Consider the following 19,389-nt stretch of genomic DNA (forward strand, 5'->3'; position numbering starts at 1 on the left):
AAATCTGCCTCAACTTCACTCCCACACTGGCGGTGCCCTTCATGGCGGCGTCTCGGAGTTGATGGTATCATGTGTTTGCCTATCCTTCAGACCGGCGGCGTTAGGGTTCATGGATGGTGTCGGCGAGGCGGCGGCGGTGACTCCATCAGGTGTGTCTCTTCTTCTGCTCTATCCCCATTTGCTGCGGCGTTGTCTCCGACGTCATGGTGGAGCAGGGAGGTTTTGTCATCCAGGAGTACGCAGACAGTTGTCTACGCAAGTGACAGCTGGAAGATGGTGCATCTTGTGCTGGGTTTGTGGTTGGAGGCTGACAGTTCTGGTTTCCTTCTTCGGCATCGTAGTCGGACGCGGGTGTCAATTCTGAAGTTCGATGGCGTGTTCGAGGACACGTTGCCCCAGTCTGATTCTTTCAACGACAATGGTTTTGCTTCAAGCAAACTACTTTGGAGGTCCGTAAAGCTGCTGATCAGCGATGGAGCCGCGTCAAACTCGGGTGAAGAGGTGATCTCTCTCCTTTTCCTTAGTGGAGAGGGACAGTTGCTGGTTTTTTCAAATGTTTGAGGATGAGCCAGGACGCGAGTACGATTGTAATTCATTCCCATTCCTGGCATGGGACCTAAACATGCACCCAAGGACGCATGTATAAATTTCTAGCCATTTTGGTGAACTGGAGCATGTATTTCAAGTTTAGATTTGAATTATGGACATTAAATGCCTAGGAAACTCAATTAGCGTATAAAAAGGCCAAATGAACCCTGAATAAGTTTAAATTTTAGCACGGATATCCTGTCGTTCCATGTTGCCCGTAGAAGAAAATACAAGGCAAAAAGAGGCAGTGATTACGTTTCGCCCACAAGGGGGACATGTTTCCCTCTCGAAACCACGAGGCTTCTTTGAGAGAAGCTCCGGTTTGTAAGAGGCTTGTAATAAAACTTGCACCAAAATGGACGAAAAAAATTCCTCGACATATATGTGCCATGTCGTGACACCATGCCAGGTTTCACGATTTTCGGGTGAGTTTTGGATTTACGAGGATTTAAAAACTGAGATTCTTCTCACGAAATGTTTTCAAATAGCAGACGGTTCACTCACGAAAGCCGTGTGCCTACCAAAATGTGGCCGGTGCCCCCCTCCCCCTGCTGCGCGCGCGATCTGAGTTGTGCGTTTTGATTGGCCAGAACCCAAACCCCACGGATCGTACGTGTGCACCGTTGGATGCTCCCACATCGAACGAGAACCCTCAGCCCTTTCGACAGCACATGCAGTACATGGGTAAGCATTGTGCGCATGCCTCGTGCTAGCTCATGCACTACAAAAAAGACACATCCGTGACATTTTGGGCCGAACGAAAAAAAATTTGTCATACTTATGACACTTCTATGACGATAATTGTGACAAAACCCGGTATCATCATAGATGTGGTGGGCTCCTACTTCTATGACAAAAAATCATGAGAGAAATGGGCTCTTCGTCCTAGGCGGGCTGGCGACGCAGCTGCATGACATTCTTTGGGACGTCCATGACGGAAAAAACCATGGTAGAAGCGAGGGCGAGGAAAATTTCGGGGAGTTCCTGGTTACGGTGGGTGGTCGGGGGCCGAGCGATGCGCGTTTCTCTCGTACACGTACGTGCGTGTGTGCGAGGCGTTGGGCTCTAACTGAACCCGAGTGAGGCGTTCGCCTATGCTGAACCCGAGCGATTGCACTGCAGGCTACGCGTTACTGAACCCGAGCGATCAATCGATGGCTGTTAACTGAACCCGATCGAGCGATTCCTTCGCTACTGCTGCTAACTGAAGCCGATCGATGCAGCCTCTGGATGAACAGTGAGCGTTGCTGGGGGGGTTTGGATGAACAGTGAGCGGTGGGGGTGGATGAACAGGACCCCGTGGTGTTGCCTCTGGATGAACAGGACCCTGATCGATCGAGCCGGTTGGGGCTGGATGAACAGGGCCCCGTGGAGGGCTGGATGAACAGGACGACCCCGTGGGGGCTGGATGAACAGTAGATGGTGGAGGGGTGGATGAACAGTAGCCCGTAGAGGGGTGGTTGAACAGGAGCCTGTGGAGAGGGCTAGTTGAACAGTAGCCGGTGGAGTAGCGCGCGCTGGAGGCTGGATGAACAGGAGCCCGTGGATGTACAGTCGCAGGTGGAGGCTGGAGGAGGTCGACGGTGGATGAACAGTAGCCCGTGGAGGCTGGAGGAGGTCGACGGTGGAGATGAACAGTATCTCGTGGAGTCCCGTTTTGCGGTACGCCACATTCCGATGAACAGGACCCCCGTTTCGACTGTAGCTCTCCAACACAAGTCCGTTTCGTTCGTTTTGCGGTACGCCACACCCCTCCCGATCAACAGGACCCCATTTCAACTGTAGGAGGTCCAACACAAGTCCGATTCCTCCGTTTTGCGGTACGCCAGACCCCTCCCGATGAACAGGATCCCGTTTCGAACGTGGCTGGTCGAACACAAGGCCGTTTCCTTCGTTCTGCGGTACGCCAGGCCTCGTTTCCATCACCTGTTCCGTCCAAGCCGGTTGGCTCCCACGCGTTCCGTTGCCTCCCGATGAACACGATGCATTCCGTTGCCTCAACATGAACACGACGATGACGCAGTTTCTCTGTTCCGACCCAGCCATGTACACGAGCCCTGGCCGTACGTATGTGCGAGTAGGCGTTCGAGACCCCGCTCGTACGTACGTACGTGGCCGTATTTACTTTCTTGCACCCTGGCCGTTGTGCGTACGTGTACATGCTACGTGCGCGCCTCTACTACGACACGTGCGCGCCTCTACATCGACCAGTATGTACGTACACGTTCGCGACCAGAATGGGAACGCTACGTACACTTCGACCAGGTGGGTCCCGACTGTCAGGCACCTTCTTGCGTGCTAAGATGTAGCTGGTGGGTCCCAGCAGTCAGGGGGGAGAATCGTTTTTTTTTTTTGCCCGGACGCACTTCCTGGCGTGCGAAGATGTAGCTGGTGGGTCCCAGCAGTCAGGGGGAAACGTTTTTTTCGCGAAATACGGTGGCCCGTCCGGTGGGTCCCTGCTGTTAGGTGGAGGAATAATTATTTTGCACGTAATAAGGAGGCACTTCCTTGCGGCCGCCATGGACCCAGCTGTCAATCTCTCCACGTACAGTACTCTTTCGATGGAAGTCGTTCCTTGACCACGTTGACCACGCCGCGCCGAGAGCACTAGGGCGGTGGACGACGGCGAGGCCTAGGAAGGGGACGACGCGGAGCCGGGGAAGACGCGGCAGTGGAAGCCCGCGCGGAGAGGAGTACGAGGGTTCACTGGTTCGGCTGCGGTGTGAGGCTGCCGTCGCCGCAGATTAACAGGGGGTGTGGGTGAGTAGAGGGATGGCCTGGCCAGCGGTGGGAGTAGTAGGGGGCGGTGAGGCCTCCGCGGCATCACAGCCGGCCACGGGAGGCAGGAGCACGCGGCACGATCGGCGCTGGTTTGGGCGGCTGGGGCAAGAAGACCAGAGGTTTAAGAAGCACTACGGCCGTTGGATGGACATCGTACGATCACTGGAGCTAGAATCGTTCATATTGACTAAGTTGACAAAGCCCTCCGTCCCTGTCAACTTAGTTGGCCCACAAGTCAACCTCCCACTATGGTGGGTCCCAGCTAGCAGGGGGTATTCATTATTTTGTGTGTAATAAGGAGACACTTCCTTGCGTGCGAAGATATAGCTGGTGGGTCCGACCTGTCAGCGGGGGGAACGTTTTTTTTGCGAAATACAGAGGCCCTTTCGGTGGGTCCCAACTGTCAGGTGGAGGAATCATTATTTTGTGCGCAATAAGGAGGCATTTCCTTGTGTGCGGCCGTGGACCGAGCGGTCAGCCTCTCCACGTATAGTCCACGTCCGATGGATGTCGTTCGTTGACCACGTTGACCAGGCCACGCCGAGAGCACCATGACGGTGGACGACGGCGAGGCCTAGAAAGGGAACGACACGGAGCCGGGGAAGACTCGGCAATGGTTGCCCATGCGGTGGGGAGTACGAGGGTTTACTGGTCCGGCTGCCGTCGCCGAAAAATAACAGGAGGTGTGGGTGAGTAGAGGAATGGCCTGGCCAGCAATGAAGTAGGGTGGGGCGGTGCGGCCTGTGCGGCAGCACAGCCGGCCACGGGAGGCGGGAGCAGGCAGTCCCACCGGCGCTGGTTTGGGCGGCTGGAGCAAGAAGATCGGATATTGAAGAAGCAGCACGGCCGTTGGATTAACATCCAACGGTCACTGCTGCTAGAATCATTTGTGGACTAAGTTGACAAAGCCTTTCGTAAACGTCAACCTAGTAGACCCACAAGTCAGCCTCCAAATCTTTCCCAAACAGCATACAACCCGAAATTTCTAGCCAGATTCAAATTAATTTTAAATCTAAATATACCTTAATTTAAATTCAATGAAATTTTACCCGCACAAAAACAATGAAATTTAAAATATCAAAATCCGAAAGAAAAAAGTATTTTGGAACTAATTGCCTGTTTGTTGTATTTTTTCATTTACAGCCCATTTATTATTACTTATAGCCCATTTTCTAGGCAAAATGCATCCCTCCTCGTCTTGAAAGATTTCCGGCCCAGCAGGGCGTAGAAAAGCAAGTAGGCCTACGTTGGTTATTCTGCAAAAAACAAAATAGCTGGCTAGCCATTTTGTGCAGACGGCGAACCGATCTAATGGTAGTATATTCAGCAAGTGGCCGGTGATCCATCTAAGGGATAGTAGTACGCAACCATTCCGTGAACAATCAATCAAGTTGCTTGTAGTAGCTAGTTAGCTTTGTAGGTACAATCAATAAGCTATGTGTGCTAGTTAGCAAGCTTTGTATATTAGGAACACAATAATCAATCGGATTGAAAGGGAATTATTCACCGATGGGCTGGGCCAAAACTCTTAGTAGAGTACACGTAGTTGCTGTAAAACTCAATTCTGAACCATCAAAAGTGCTTCTTGTAAAATAACAGAAAGGAAAAAAACAAACTGGGCTGGTCATGTGCTAAACATATGAAATAAAAGCCTGGGCTAGACGGGCCACAGGTCCCGCACAACCCAGTTGATACCCTTCTCCGTCCCGAAAAAACAAAATTACTGCGCGCGCTACTGGGTCCCTACTGTCATCCTCACCATGTACAGTCATCTCCTTATTCCTCTCGGTTGTTGACCAGGTTGACAACACCAGAGGGCGGCACCGCGGCGAGCGAACCAAGGCGGAGGACGATGGTGAGGCCTTGGATGGGAACGAACAGGAGCCGGGGAAGATGCGCAGAGTTTTAGGGTGCGATGTGGCCATGATGCGTGCGCGGCAGCACAGCCAGCCGTGGGAGGCGGGAGCAGGCGGTCCCGTCGGCGCTGGTTTGGCTTTAGCGGCTCGAGGAAGAAGAGACGGATAAAACACGACAGACGTTGAATGTCAATCCAACGGTCAAGGTTGGCACAATCGTTTGTTGACTAAGCCGACACCAAGTAGCATACTTTTTTATATATAGGAAGAAAACAAAAACTGGGCTCGTTCGCCTGATAACATTCCCGAAACTGCGACCGTTCGATCTTGTGTCGCAACTAAAACTGCGAGGAAAATGCGTTCGTCTACCATCCTCCTCCCAGGGAACGTTTGCCACATAAGTGACTAGCACCCTTGGTTTTCAACCGAGAGGTCTTGGGTTCAAGTCCCAGGAACTCTCAATTTTGTCCTCCTTCCTTCCTCGCAAAAAAGGGAAAGAAAATCAAAGACTTGAGAAGGCGTACAGAACAAGCTAGTGTACCACTAAAGAGACGTTGCTGAGTTTTAGAAAAAAGAGAGACGTGCTCCTGTAGCTGCTTCGAATCCAAACCTAGACTATGAATATATATGGTGCTATGCTACTCTGCAAGTAATGAAACTGACATATCCAACGTTCGCTTCTCCTCTTCTCTACTTACTCTGCCTAGCATCAGACGCTCTGGCCGCAGCAACCATGTCCGCTGGCTACTCGTCCACCTACTCTTCAGCAAGCAACAACCAGATATGCGCCAAGTCGCCACCCGTAGCATCGCCTGTAGGTCTCATCACACCCCCGCCGGCACGCGCACCGCAGCCAATTGCTCACCGCAACCCGCCTCAGTTGGTGTGGTGCCACTGCTGCAAATCACGCAGAGTCATCCGTGGCGTCTCAACCACAGTCCTCAACCCTGGCCGAGTCTTCTACAAATGCCCGAATCATGGGGTAATAATATGTTTAAGTGTTGTTCTGCTGCTTTTTTTTAATAGTTTGGTTGATGATCTTCCAATTTGATTCATGCAGAAAAGGGAAGATTCGTGTGATTTGTATTTCTGAGAAGTTGCTGATGTGGGGGAATGCAACTATGTTGATTATTTGGTTAGCCGAGGAATCCCAATACCAGCAGGTTGGGGTGTTGGACAAGTAACTGAAGGAACGGCAGAAGAGGAAGATGCAGAGCAGAAGGTTAAAGATGCAGTTCCTTTGATCATGGCCAAGCAACAGCTGCTGAACGGCCTTGACAGCAATGATGAGATGAAAGAGCTTGTGAAGATAATGGGCAAAATCGATGTGCTCTATAGGATGATTGTCTCTTTATTTGCAGTGTATGTAGCACTCGTGATGTATTCAATGGCTATGACATGAGCACTTTGCTGAAACTAGTAATGAATGAAACCTGTGTAGCAGGCTGGGCGTAGTGTTGTGAACATCTAATGATTTCTATTAATGGAAATCAGGGGGTATCCCCTTTTGCACATAAATAAATAAATGGCAAAGGCCCTTTTGGTAATAAATAAATTAGCAGAGGCCCTGTCGGGTCAGCTTTGTTCTCATTCGAAGACGTCGAGCAAATTGCAGTCCAACAGCAAACTATGTCATCAAATTCAAGTTTCACAGCCAAATATGAGTACAACTAAACAACAATGTCATCATGTTTTAGTCATCATACAATCACCAAACACAAATCAGCATACATAACAAGTGATGTTCTCACAGCAAAATACTAAACAACATGTTCATCAGGTTTCAGTTGTCACAGCAAACACAATTTCACATAGTAGATAAAAAAACGTCTTCTGAGAGGCAAATACGACAAAAGCAATGTAATCATCATCCGCAGCAGCAGCGTCAACATCTTCGCCATGTGTATCAGTCTGAATCGTAATTCCCCACGGTGTCATCTTCTTCTTCGTCCTCAACGTCCTCGAACGTTGGCTTCTTCTTGATCAACTCTTGTATGTCCACAGCATGACAGGCAATCTTTTTGTTGGCGTCATTGACGTGATGGTTCTCAAAGATATTAGGAACATCTGTGTTATCTTGTACATTAGGAGCAGTGTAAGCATCATCTTGTTGTGCAACTTCATTAAACGAATTCCTCTGCTCAAACCTTTGCAATACTCTCCAGTCATCGCTACGTGCAAATGTGTCTTCCAAGAAAAATATCTGTGTTGCTTGATTTGCCAAAATAAAAGGCTCGTTGGTCTGATACGCCGCCTTGACATTGATGGATTTGAAATAATCATCAGCTCTGGGTTTTGTGATCCTGGAAAACAGGTTATACCAACGACAGCACAACAGAACCACACACCGATGATCCTCGAAACTGGAGATATACTGCAACTGAACAATGTTTATTATGTTAGCATACATTTCATTTGTCTCTTTGTCATACGTATCCGTGCTCATGATGGCACTGTTTTGTGTCTTCCTTCCTTCGTCTCGTGCAAGGGTGTTGTAGCGCACATCTCCAACAACGCAAAATTCATAATGTCTTACCCGAGTATCAGGACCCATTGCTAGTGAGTAAAGGGCATCATCAACTGCCTGCCCATCCTCCCGCATCTTCTTAACCTATGGTTAGAAAATAGACAAGCTGATCATCTTATGTACTCAATATATTAAAAAAACTGACAGTGAAATTCAAAAGCTTACATGGCTCTTGAACCATTTCGCAAATCCTGCCATAACCAGTTTGTCATGTTTCTTGGATTTTGCGGTAGTAACTCCTTTTTGTAGATGTTGCACAACATAGTGATTGCGTCAAACATCCAAATATATAAGAATGTGCTGCAAGTTTAGTAGATTACGATGTATAAGCCGTAGTACTTAGCACTTACTTGATATAAGGTAGTATCTCAAGACAGTTATTCAACACATACCAAACCATTTTTTCCAAATCTTTAGGTTTTTCCTCTTGTGGACTCTTCCTTGTAACTCGAACAGAATAATCGAAAACATTGAGCCCGGGATTGTCTTCACCCACCTCTTTGCTAAGCTGATCAGCTGTTTCAATGTATTTTGAGCAGAATGTCAATGCTTCTGTAGCAATGTAGGCCTCTGCAATGGAACCCTCGGGTCTAGCTCTGTTCCTAACATAGCCCTTGAAAGTTCCTAGCCGCCTTTCAATAGGGTACATCCAGCCATACTTTACTGTACCTCTAAGTAGTGCCTCATCAGGTAGATGAACAGCCAAATGCACCATCACATCAAAGAAGGCTGGAGGATATATCTTCTCAAGGTCGCATAGGATAGTTGGTATCTTGTCTCTAGAACGCTCCAAAGCATCTATCCTGATATTTCTACTGCAGAGTTCCCTGAAGAATTGTCCCAACTCTGCAACTGCTCTATACAAGTGAGGGCGGCCCAATCCTCTAAGGATAACAGGTAAAACCCTTTGAAGTAGGACGTGGCAGTCATGAGTTTTCAACCCTTGTACCTTGTTTCCATCTGCACTGACTCTCCTTTCAGGGTTGGAAGCAAATCCATGTGGGAATCTCACACGTGACAGGACCTCGCGGAATTCTTTTCTTTTTACCTTGTCCAAGACGTACACAGCTGGTGCCATATCCCGTGGTTTACCTTCATCTTGCACCTGCAAATCCTGTTTGATACCCAGGTGTGTCAAATCAATCCTAGATTTTAAGGTATCTTTCATCTTGCCTTCAATATTAAGAAGTGTGCCAATAATGCTGTCACATATATTTTTCTCGATGTGCATCACATCATGATTATGCCGCAGATCCAAATCTTTCCAATACTCCAAGCCCCACAAAGTGGACCTGTGGGTAAACAATAATCTCTCTTCTGCCCTGCCATGCTTCCTTTTCCCGCTACCATTACCAGGATGGTTTCCTGGTGTAATATGCATGACCTTCTCTAATTCCACTTGCAACTCATCGGCGGTGAGCCTCTTTGGTGCATCACGGTTTTCATGCTTTGCATTGAACATATGTCTTCGGTATTTTCTAGGATGCGGCTTGTCCTTGGCAAGGAAACGGCGGTGTTTAATGTAACAGATCTTGCTAAGTTTTGCGTATGACAGCGGATTATTGTCACAGCGAACACATGCATTGTAACCATGTGTCGTTCGCCCTGACATAGTGCCCAAAGCCGGATAATCATGGACGCACCAAATTATAACAGCACGCAGAAGGAAATCAGCTGGTGGGTTGCTATATAGGTCTCGAGTGAGAACATTCCTCCATAGTTGTTGAAGTTCCTCCACAAGAGGTTCCATGAACAAATCAAAATCCTTTCCAGGACTTTTTGGACCTGAGATGAGCAAGGCCATCATGTAGTTTGATTCTTTGGTGCAGACATTTGGAGGCATGTTATAAGGGATAACAAGCACTGGCCACATGCTATATGTGGTGCTCTGGTGGCCAAATGGGTTAAATCCATCTGAAACTAAGCCAAGTTTAATGTTTCTCGGGTCAGCAGCAAACTTTTTGTGTTTATGATTGAAGCTTTTCCACTCACTATGATGAGATGGATGGCTCATTACATTCTGATCTCTGTACTCCTGGTTCCTAGAATGCCACATTACATCCTCTCTTGTTTCAGCATCATGAAACAACCTCTGCAATCTTGGTATAATTGGAAAATGTCTCAGAACATTACGAGGAATCCTCTTCACAGCATCGCCATCTTTCCATCTTGATGATTTGCATTTCGGGCATTCACTTAAGTTGGCATAATCCTTTCGGAACAGAACACAATTATTCTTACAAACATGGATCATATCATATCCAATTCCAACTGCACGAAGGAAATTCTTCATTTTACTGTAGGTGTGTGGCAGCTCAGACACATCTGGGAAAGATTTGTGGAAAGCAGCCAACATCGCATCGAATGCTTTGTTGGTCATCCGCTCAGATGTCTTCACCTGAAGAAAGGTGACCATAGCTGAGAATACTGACAACTTATTTCCTGGAGTGACAGCCACGTTGCATTGTTCCAACATGCGGGCCCACCGTTTTTCTTCTGCAGGTGAAAGTTCACGGAATGCACGAGCATTTCGTAGCATTGTTTCAACGTTGGTCAAACTCATTGGCTCCGCCACCACCTCCTCCTCCTCCTCTTCCACCTGAGCATCAGGATGATCAAGATGGTGATCTGCTCCTTGCACATAGTCAGTAACATTGACGTTCACAGTTTCACCATGATGAACCCACCTAGTATATGTGACTGACATCCCATACAAGTGTAGATGATTTTGCACAGTTGACTGGGGTCTTGTAACTGAATTCATACAACTGCTACATGGGCAGATCGCATCTGATTTCGGACCACCGTACTCAGCTCTGATAAAGTTCATGAAGTTTTCAACCCCCTCGACATATGCAGCGGAGAATCTTCGAGCAGAAGTTATCCAAGTCCTGTCCATCTGTTAGACATACAAATTAGTTCTTCTACTAGATATTACAGGAACAACATATATGCTTTTTTATGAAGTCCAGAAAAAAATGCCTAGGTCGATGTCTAAAGCTATGGCAAGATATTTGGACGAGCAGATCTAAGTAACGAAATATATGTAAAGCTAATTCAGCAAACAGATTTGAGTGCTAAATTATGGCAGGTTGTTTCAGCAGTCAATGAGGCCGAGCACACAGCCATCAAACTATCGAAGGCCATCGCAGCAACAAAGATCGAGTAAAAAACGGTGTAGAGCTATTTCACCTAACAGATTGGCTACTATACCATGGCAATCTACGTCACAATAAATATATGGCAGGATATTTTAGCAACTAATCGGCCTTGGCATGCCATCTCAGCTAAGCAGATTGAGTGCAGAATAGGGCAAGGAAGCTTATTAAGCAGGGCATATTGACTGTAAACTACTTCTGCAAACAATGAGATTAACAGCGTCTATCAGCTAACATTCAGCGCTACACCGACATGCACGGGGCCTCAGTCTAGAATGCGCATACCGTGGGAGAAGCTGACCACCGTGCGTCTTCACACAAACGTCGCCAGCGGTGGCGGCGCTGACCGCCGTGCGCCTCCACAAGAACGTAGCCAGTGGTGGCGGCGCGGCTAGAGGACGGCAGTCTACGAGAGCGTACTGTGGGAGCGAGAGGATCGCCGTGCGTCCCCTCAACGAACCGTGGCGCCGGCGTATCGACGCGGCAGGGAGGGCGGCCTTGGCGGAGCGAATGGAGTGGAGGGGGACGGGGGGGAGGGGGTTTGGGGAATATTATTGGCTAGTTGGCCGAAGGGCGGTTGAATCGGATTTGGGGGGAATTTTTGGGTGGGGGGAGGATTTTCGTGCGGTGGGCGGGGGGAGTTTGGCGCATGGTCAGTTTCTCCAAGTGCAGTTCCACGTGTCAGTGAAGAGGCAAGCCAAAGCGCGTTCCGTTTGCGTGAGCCGTGTGCAGGACCGAACGTGTGTGGGGTGCAATGCGACCGCGACAGGAGTGTTGTGAGTGTACCGCCTTTTTCCTTTTAAACTAGGTGCTTCGCCCCCTCAAAAAAAAACTTGTTGCTTGGCGCGATCCATCGATACTACTACTAGTAATCCGGTAATCCCGACTAAAACGGCGTGGCCGGGTCTTTTCCCGCATGATATGCTGGGAGGTTGGCTTAGTTGGGTTTTTTAGGTCGAGTAATGCTACATCTACGTAATCCCAGTTACATAATTAACGTAATGTGAAACATGTGAGCTGTTGATTGTAGATTGGGGGAGGGAGGGGCCCACCACCATGAAAATCAGGGGAGGAGAGAGAGAGGCAATTTACGTTAACCCTTTCGTGGGTTCCCGTAGATGTAGAAAGATGTGAAATGCGTGAATGTGTAGTGGACGTACTATTGGAGTGCCTAAGATAAATTGTGTATGTATAGACCCTATGTGTTTATTTTACTTCGCATGTTAGCTTTGTCTCGATTCAATAAAAAGCAGAGTTGGTGATGATGGTGTGCCTGTCATCCTGCAATATAGGCCGTCCGATCTATATCTAACGGATAGGAAGGAATCTATGACAATTTACCCGCACTCCTCTCCACATTTGCAGATAAGGCTTTCCCTCGTTCATCCTTTTCTCCCACAAGATCTTGATCTTCTGTGCAACGCATGGGCATCTTGCTAGTACTCCTACAATATACTATATTGTTGTGAAAGTTCATATACACCGGCCGAGATTAATGCAAACACGGCAGATTTTCATTACATTTCTAACTTTTATAGGACAGAAAAATAAAAGAAACCCGACCCTAAACCTATTCTACGGCGGGGACCAATGTCCTCCATCTGCGATCTCTATGTACGGGGGCGGGGTTCAAGACCCATGAAGTGGAGGTGCGGTCTCCGGCGAGGAAGAGTAAAACACGGGATACAGACCGGCCAGTTGGCACACCATGCCCTGCCGCCTCCCATGGCCTACTCATCCTCGGAGGAGTCCCTGACCTCGGCGGTGCCAGATGTTGGGCGACGGCAAGTAGGACGCGTGGCTGATGATACTCCCGTCATCGGCCACCGGCGTGGCCACCGCTTGTGCGGTCGCGTCTGCGTCCGGCTACGCCGCTATTGCGTCACGAGAGGCGACTTGAGCGAGGGCGGTGACCTCGAGCTTCATCCCCGAAGACAAGCTCTCCCGCAGAGCGTTCGCGCTTGTGGTCATGGCCGATGTGGTGCCAGGTAGGAGGACGATGCGCTATGGTGTGGAGGTTAGCTGGGCGTTGCCGCTTTAAGTAGCGCATTCCGGTGAGGCCAAGCGTCCGGGTGCGTCATTAAGTCACCGGAGTTGGTTCCTCGGGCACCAAGCCTCTTAACGACGGCATACGAACGGACGGCATGAATGCGGGCAGCTGGCGCCGGCTGGGAACGCACCGTGCGACGGCGTGAGGGACGAGGGTTTTTGGTGTGCCAGGGTAGTCAGCTGCGGTCGTGGCAACGTTGGAGATGCCCTTTGCTCACATGCGATCCCCGCATGTCATTGAAAAAGCAAGACGACCCGGCATGGTCTCAGGTCCTGAGGATGCAGTTGGCCGCGCTACACCACTCCGCGGACGCGTCGCGGCGCCTCGTGCATCCTTGACGAGCCGGGTGTTGGGGTGTGTTTGGATTGTGGCCAAAGTGCACCTTACCAAAATTTTGGTCATGACCCAAAGATTGGTCTTTGTTTGGATGGTTGCCATTTTTTTGGCATGCCAATGAACTCTAGCCAACTCTAGTTCATTTTTCTTGCCAATGTCGGCCAAATCATGGGCAACCAAAACCTCAACCAAAATTTTGGCTACCCAATGCTTTGATGGAGCAACCTTGGGCACAAACCAAACATATTGTTGGTCGTGCCACAGCACTAACGCCACCCTCAGCACACTGAAACCGACCGTGTCTAGCGACGATGAGTGTGTCGCTCACTGCGGTCGCCGTGTCCAGAGGCGGTGCTGGAGCTGCGCCACGTTGTTGGCCCCCACGACCCACATGAACTAGTCTGCGCTACATTGGACTAGCTCCTCCATTGGACTAGTCTGCGCTACGTCGTCCCGACGGGTGTGCCCCACATGTCGGTATCCCTGTTTTCCCGGCCATATTCGAGCGTCAGTGTTCCGTGTTGCGCATTAGGCCTTTCACTATGTAGGCCAAGCGATACAACTTATTGATTATTTGAGCCGTTCAAGTATAATCGTGTGGAGTTTGCTTATTTCTCATTCATCTCCAACCCTCTTCTCCATCGATCATGTCGCCCTCCAGTCGAGTCCATCCTCCCGCATGCCTCATTTGAACATTCCGCCGAGTATCATTCGCATGTACCCACCCTAGTCCTCTTTCAATCGATCTCCGGACCCCGAGCTGAAATCGAGAGAGAACGAGTGGGGGCACGTGATACCTAAGGCGGATTCAAAATTTTGAACCCGTGATCATAGCATCCGCAAATCATATATAAAGGGTATTCAATGTTCGTTTCATTTTTGAACGTACAATATACTCCCTCCTATCCTTTCTAGTTTACATATAAGTTTTATGTGTAGTCAAAGTATCTCTACTTTGATCAAAAAAGTATCAACATTCAACAACACCCAATCAATATTGTTAGATTCGTACGTACTCCTAGATTTGTACTCGAGATGGTTTCCAATTTGTTTTCAACCACGCGAATGTGCTTGTTCTCACGCATGCTCTTCCTACTAGGATTTCGCCACGTATAGCTAGTCCAATAGTAACTTTTTTAAGCTCCCTGTCCAATAGTACTAGTGGAGTACTGACAACATCTGTACTAGAGTATGCAGTGCTCATAGTAGTACTCCCTCCTTCGATTTATATAGGGCCTATGTGGAGGAGAGAGATGTGAAAAAGTAAGGGGAGTGAGCTCTCATGCAAGAGCCTAGCTATATACGCATTCCTAGTTAAATACAATAAATATGAAGAAAAAGATAGAGAGGAGATGGAAAAAAGTACTAATACAATAGCCAACCATATAATTTTTTTTGCGGGAAATAGCCAACCTTATAGCCCACACTACTGTATGAGTGCAGATAACAGATGATGGCTATAGATGACATGGCAGTCCCTCATAGCCATCGACTGGCTATATTATTAACCATGCTCTAATGCGTTTTTAAAACCGCATTTGACTATTGACAAGATTAATAGTACATGAGATGTATAATGTGAAAATTATGTCATTGGAAACTCCTTTCAGATACGAATTTGACCATATGCTTTGTGTAAGTTGCATGTCATATATTATTACTCTAACATTTGGTCAAAGTTAGCCTCGAAAAACGCATTAGGCCCTGTATAGTAAATGGAAGGAAGGAGTAGTAGTGGAAGTGGATCCTCTGACGTAGGTATCCCTGCCTTACCCTCCCTTTCGGTTACTTACTGGCAGACCCCATGCTTGCTAGGCCCCGCATGTCAGTTACTCAATGGGCTTGGCCACGTCAGGGGATCCTCATTCGTAGTATACTCCCTCTGTTTTTATTTACTCCGCATAAAACGGAGGGAGTGGTAGTATAAATGACGTTGGCGGGGGAGGGGGAGGGACGTTGGTTTGCTCTCAACCGCGGTCCCACAAGCGAGCGAAAATGCAAGATGAAGCGCGTTCCATTCGGTGAGCGACATGGAGGGTCCAGCGTGCCGGGCTGCAACGCGAACGCGACAAGAGCAATGTACAGTCAAAACCGATTGACCGGTCGTCACCGGAACCACTATTCACACCAGAACCTTCGCTGCTCGGCCTACGCCAGCCACTGCCCTAAAACCACACCTAATCTCGAGCCCATTCCCCCACATTTCGATCCCCTAGCCCGCATCAAGTGTCCCCTAGTTTGCCGGAAAGCCATGGTGCGCCGCAAGATCACTTACTACAAGATGCTGACGCCGGAGCACCGCGCGGAAATCGCAGCGGCGGTCGGCGCCATAGACCTCCGTTCCCAAGCTCGCTTTGCGGCGGGCCAATCCCCGAGTTCTCTGGAGCCAAGCTACGAGGAGGAGGAAGTCGATCCAATGTTCATGGCGGAGGTCGCGGCGCAGAAGGCCCCCGATGGGTATGAGACATTGGACGTCGACTTCGTGACGGCGTCCGAGTCCCCCATGGTGCAGGCGGACCAGCGGGTCAACATGGCGATACTAAAGGAGGACCGGGAGGCAGAGGCTCAACTCGACGCGGAGCGCGCGCATGCCACTGCCATCGAGGCTCTCCTGCAGGCGGAACCGGAGGTCGTGGATGTGAACTGGGCGGCGGAGGCTCAACTTGAGGTGCAGCGCGCGGATGCCGCTGCCATCGAGGCCCTCCTGCAGGCGGAACCGGACGTCCTGGACTTGAACCGGGCGGCAGAGGCTCAACTCGACGCAGAGCACACAGATGCCGCTCTCATCGACGCCCTCCTGCAGGTGGAACCGGGCGTCCTAGACTTGCATCGGGCGGTGGAGGCTCGACTTGACGCGGAGCGCGCGGATGCCGCTGCCATCGAGGCCCTCCTACAGGCGGAACCGGACGTCCTCGACTTGAACCGGGTTGGGCTCTCGTCCGTGCAGAGCGCCCGCACGCTCCGCTTGAACGAGTAGCTGGAGGCCGAGGACAACCACGGTGCGGAGACACATGTCGGCAGCTACGGCTAGTTCGCTCCGGCAGCCAAAGACGACGAGGCCATCTCGTTCCGCGAGCAGTGATAGTTTTTCTTTATGTTGTTGTTTTTATGGATCTTTTGCTGTGTAAAAACATATATCGTTATGCAAGTCGCCTGACTTGGATCAGTCTACCATTTCAGGCGGTTGGATGAATATCCTACGTCTCCTAACCCTTCTTCCTCACCTCTTCGTCTTCCCCAACAGACCACCGCACGGGCCGTACGGATACTCCCCAACATGCGGTTGGATAAACATACTCTATGAAAGAAAATTATGTTTCAGCGGTAGGATGGATGAGTTTGGTTTGTTCACATGTGACAGCACGTGTCAGTGAGGGTGCGTTCCCTTAGTTGGGTTTGTGGCGTGCAGGAGCGTCTGTGTGAGGGTGCGGTGCGACCGCGGCGTGCAGGAGCGACCGTGTGAGGGTGCGGTGCGACCGCGACAGCCGTGCGCAAGTGTACCTCCTTTTCATTTTGAAAACTTTAGGCAAGCTTGGCAAAAATGTGTGACGAAGTATGGCAATGCAAGGCCTAGACCCAAACAGGATAAGTACGTACGTACTAGGAGTACTAGTGTTAAAAAATAAAGGCGGGGTTTTCCTTCGTGGGATTTAATCGATACAAATCCTCGTTTCACGTGTAAATTAATGCATATTTTTTTCTCCAAAGAAAGAGCTAACCATCTCACGCCTCATCGCTTGATTAATGCAGCGCCATGCAAACCAACCTTCTCACTTCCGCATGCATGCAGGGGATATTAATGTCCTTGGTTGCTAGTACGATGCAAACCCCATCAATTTTGCCTCGATTAGTGTTAGTGGCCTTTTGCAAATTGTAATTTTGATATACTGGCCTTGTGTACAAAAGAAATGGAGGTAGTAACTATATTTGACTTCCTTCCCCATTGCGGTGACATCGACGATATCTCGAACGTTGTGGTTTGGCAAAGTGCGTTCGACGGAGAACACCATTGAGGGAGACCACGATAAGTCGTTAGTAAGTGTCGCCTGCAAGCCGAGACAACCGCCTTATTTGCATCCAGGAAGTCCGTTGAACCAAAGGACGCATAAATGTACTAGTACTACTAGTACACAATAGCGTCGTCCGTCCAGCTTAGTGCGGTGAGATGGTTTCTCGTAGAAGACGATGGAGAAGCGGAGTCAGCAAGAGTGAAATGATGGTTGCTTCGTTCGTGCTTTTGTGATTTGATGCCTCACTGCTTTGTGATTTGTGATAGAAGGAACAGGGGAGTAGACTCTGTGCTCTATACTATACATGTGTCCAAGCATGGGAGAAAGAGGAGAGACGTTGCATTTTTCTATTCCTTCAATCAATCAATCAATCAGGGAGCTTCGGTTCCATCTTTTTGGTTTGGCAACACCGTCCACAATGGTTCCCATGATGCCAAAAGCTATTTTCACATTTGGCTACACATTGTGGATGCCCTTAACCGTACCACTTGGTTTTGCTCCTGTGTGCTATCTATACAAATCTCAATTATATTGATCTAAAAAATTATAGAATCAAGATTAGTAAAAAGGAGGTGATTTTGCCGCGCGGATGGCGCGGGAGGTTTCTTATTTTTAGAGGACGTTGTCCTGGCGGTTTGCTAACATGCGGTCCCACGTGTCAGTGCTTTACCAAGCCGATCCGCGTCCCACATGAGGCAGAACAACAGCAGAAGCAACACGTGGTTAAGTTGAAGAAGATGAGGGAGAAGCGGATTCAGCAACGAGTGAAATGATGGTTGCTTCGTCCCTCCAACTTCTTTTTTTAGCATTATTACTTCGTCCCTCCAACTTAACTGCGGGAAAGGTGCAGCTTTGTGATTTGACGCCTCATTGCTCATTACTACGCCCGCGCCATGACTGGGGTGCTTCACCCCAGCTGCTCTGCACTGTATTTCGGTATGGCACGTGGACCAGGTAGCTTGATGTCCCACATGTCGGCGAAAGGGACTAGAAGATTTACGAAAGCAAGCACTCAACTCTTACGACGAAGGAGTACACGACACGACGGCCCAGTGAACTGTCACTTGTACTGTATAGTACTATAGTTTTGCTGTTTCGCACGATCCATCGATACAAACCCGATTAAACAGGAAAGGGCGGGATTTTCCCAGTGCGGTAGATGATACTGGCCATACATTTCAAAGGCAATTTTAATGTATGCAAACTGAATAATTAAGTAACAATATGATATCTAGTAAAACTAAAAACACATATGATTTATTGTGTTAGAGTGTAGTAGTAGTGATGTATTGCATAGTTGTTAGATGTAACATGCGAGAACGTGTAGAGATGTAGTTTTGGAGGGCCTACAGAGAGAAAAGCGTAATACGGTCACCGAACTTCAGAATAAGCTGATTACGGTCACTATATACGTTTTGCGGTGATTATACGATCACTTGCTCACGGTTCAGCATCGGATTGCACTCTGTTGACCGGCCAAATAGTCTGCGTGGCGCCATGTTGACTAGTTAAATTGACCATGTTCCTTGTGGGTGCCACCTGTCAGTTCGCATAGGGAAAAGGTCAGATAAACACAAATTTACGCAGGCGCGACAAGACTCCAACCCGTGCGCGGGAATCACCTGGTTGTGTATGTGTCTGTCAGGGCTTGATGTGTGCGCATGCACGTGTAGGTTGAGCACTTGAGCATGAGAGTGTGTGTTGGTCGTGTGGTGTACTGGTGTGTGCATGCATGCGTGCGTGTGTGCGTGTGAGTGTTGCGTGCATGCGTGGCTGCGTGTGTACGTGTGAGTGTTGCATGCGTGCGTGGGTGCATGTGTTCGTGTGAGTATCGCGTGCATGCAGTTTGTGTGCATGCGTGCGTGTGTGTATAATCACCACACCAGCTCCTGTGTGTTAAACAGACGGCTCAGCATACCAATACAAGGCCACCTTGTCCGTTGTGCCCGCGGTCATGACTTCGAACCACCGTCCAATATTTTTTTGTCGTTTGTTTTCATTCTTACTAGCAAGATGCCCGTGCATTGCACGTAACATCAAGATGCATTTGTATGACTAGTTTATCTTGTGAGAGAAAAGGATG

The sequence above is a fragment of the Aegilops tauschii genome, chromosome 3 (assembly GCF_002575655.3).
Source record: "Aegilops tauschii subsp. strangulata cultivar AL8/78 chromosome 3, Aet v6.0, whole genome shotgun sequence".
Lineage (NCBI taxonomy): Eukaryota > Viridiplantae > Streptophyta > Magnoliopsida > Poales > Poaceae > Aegilops > Aegilops tauschii.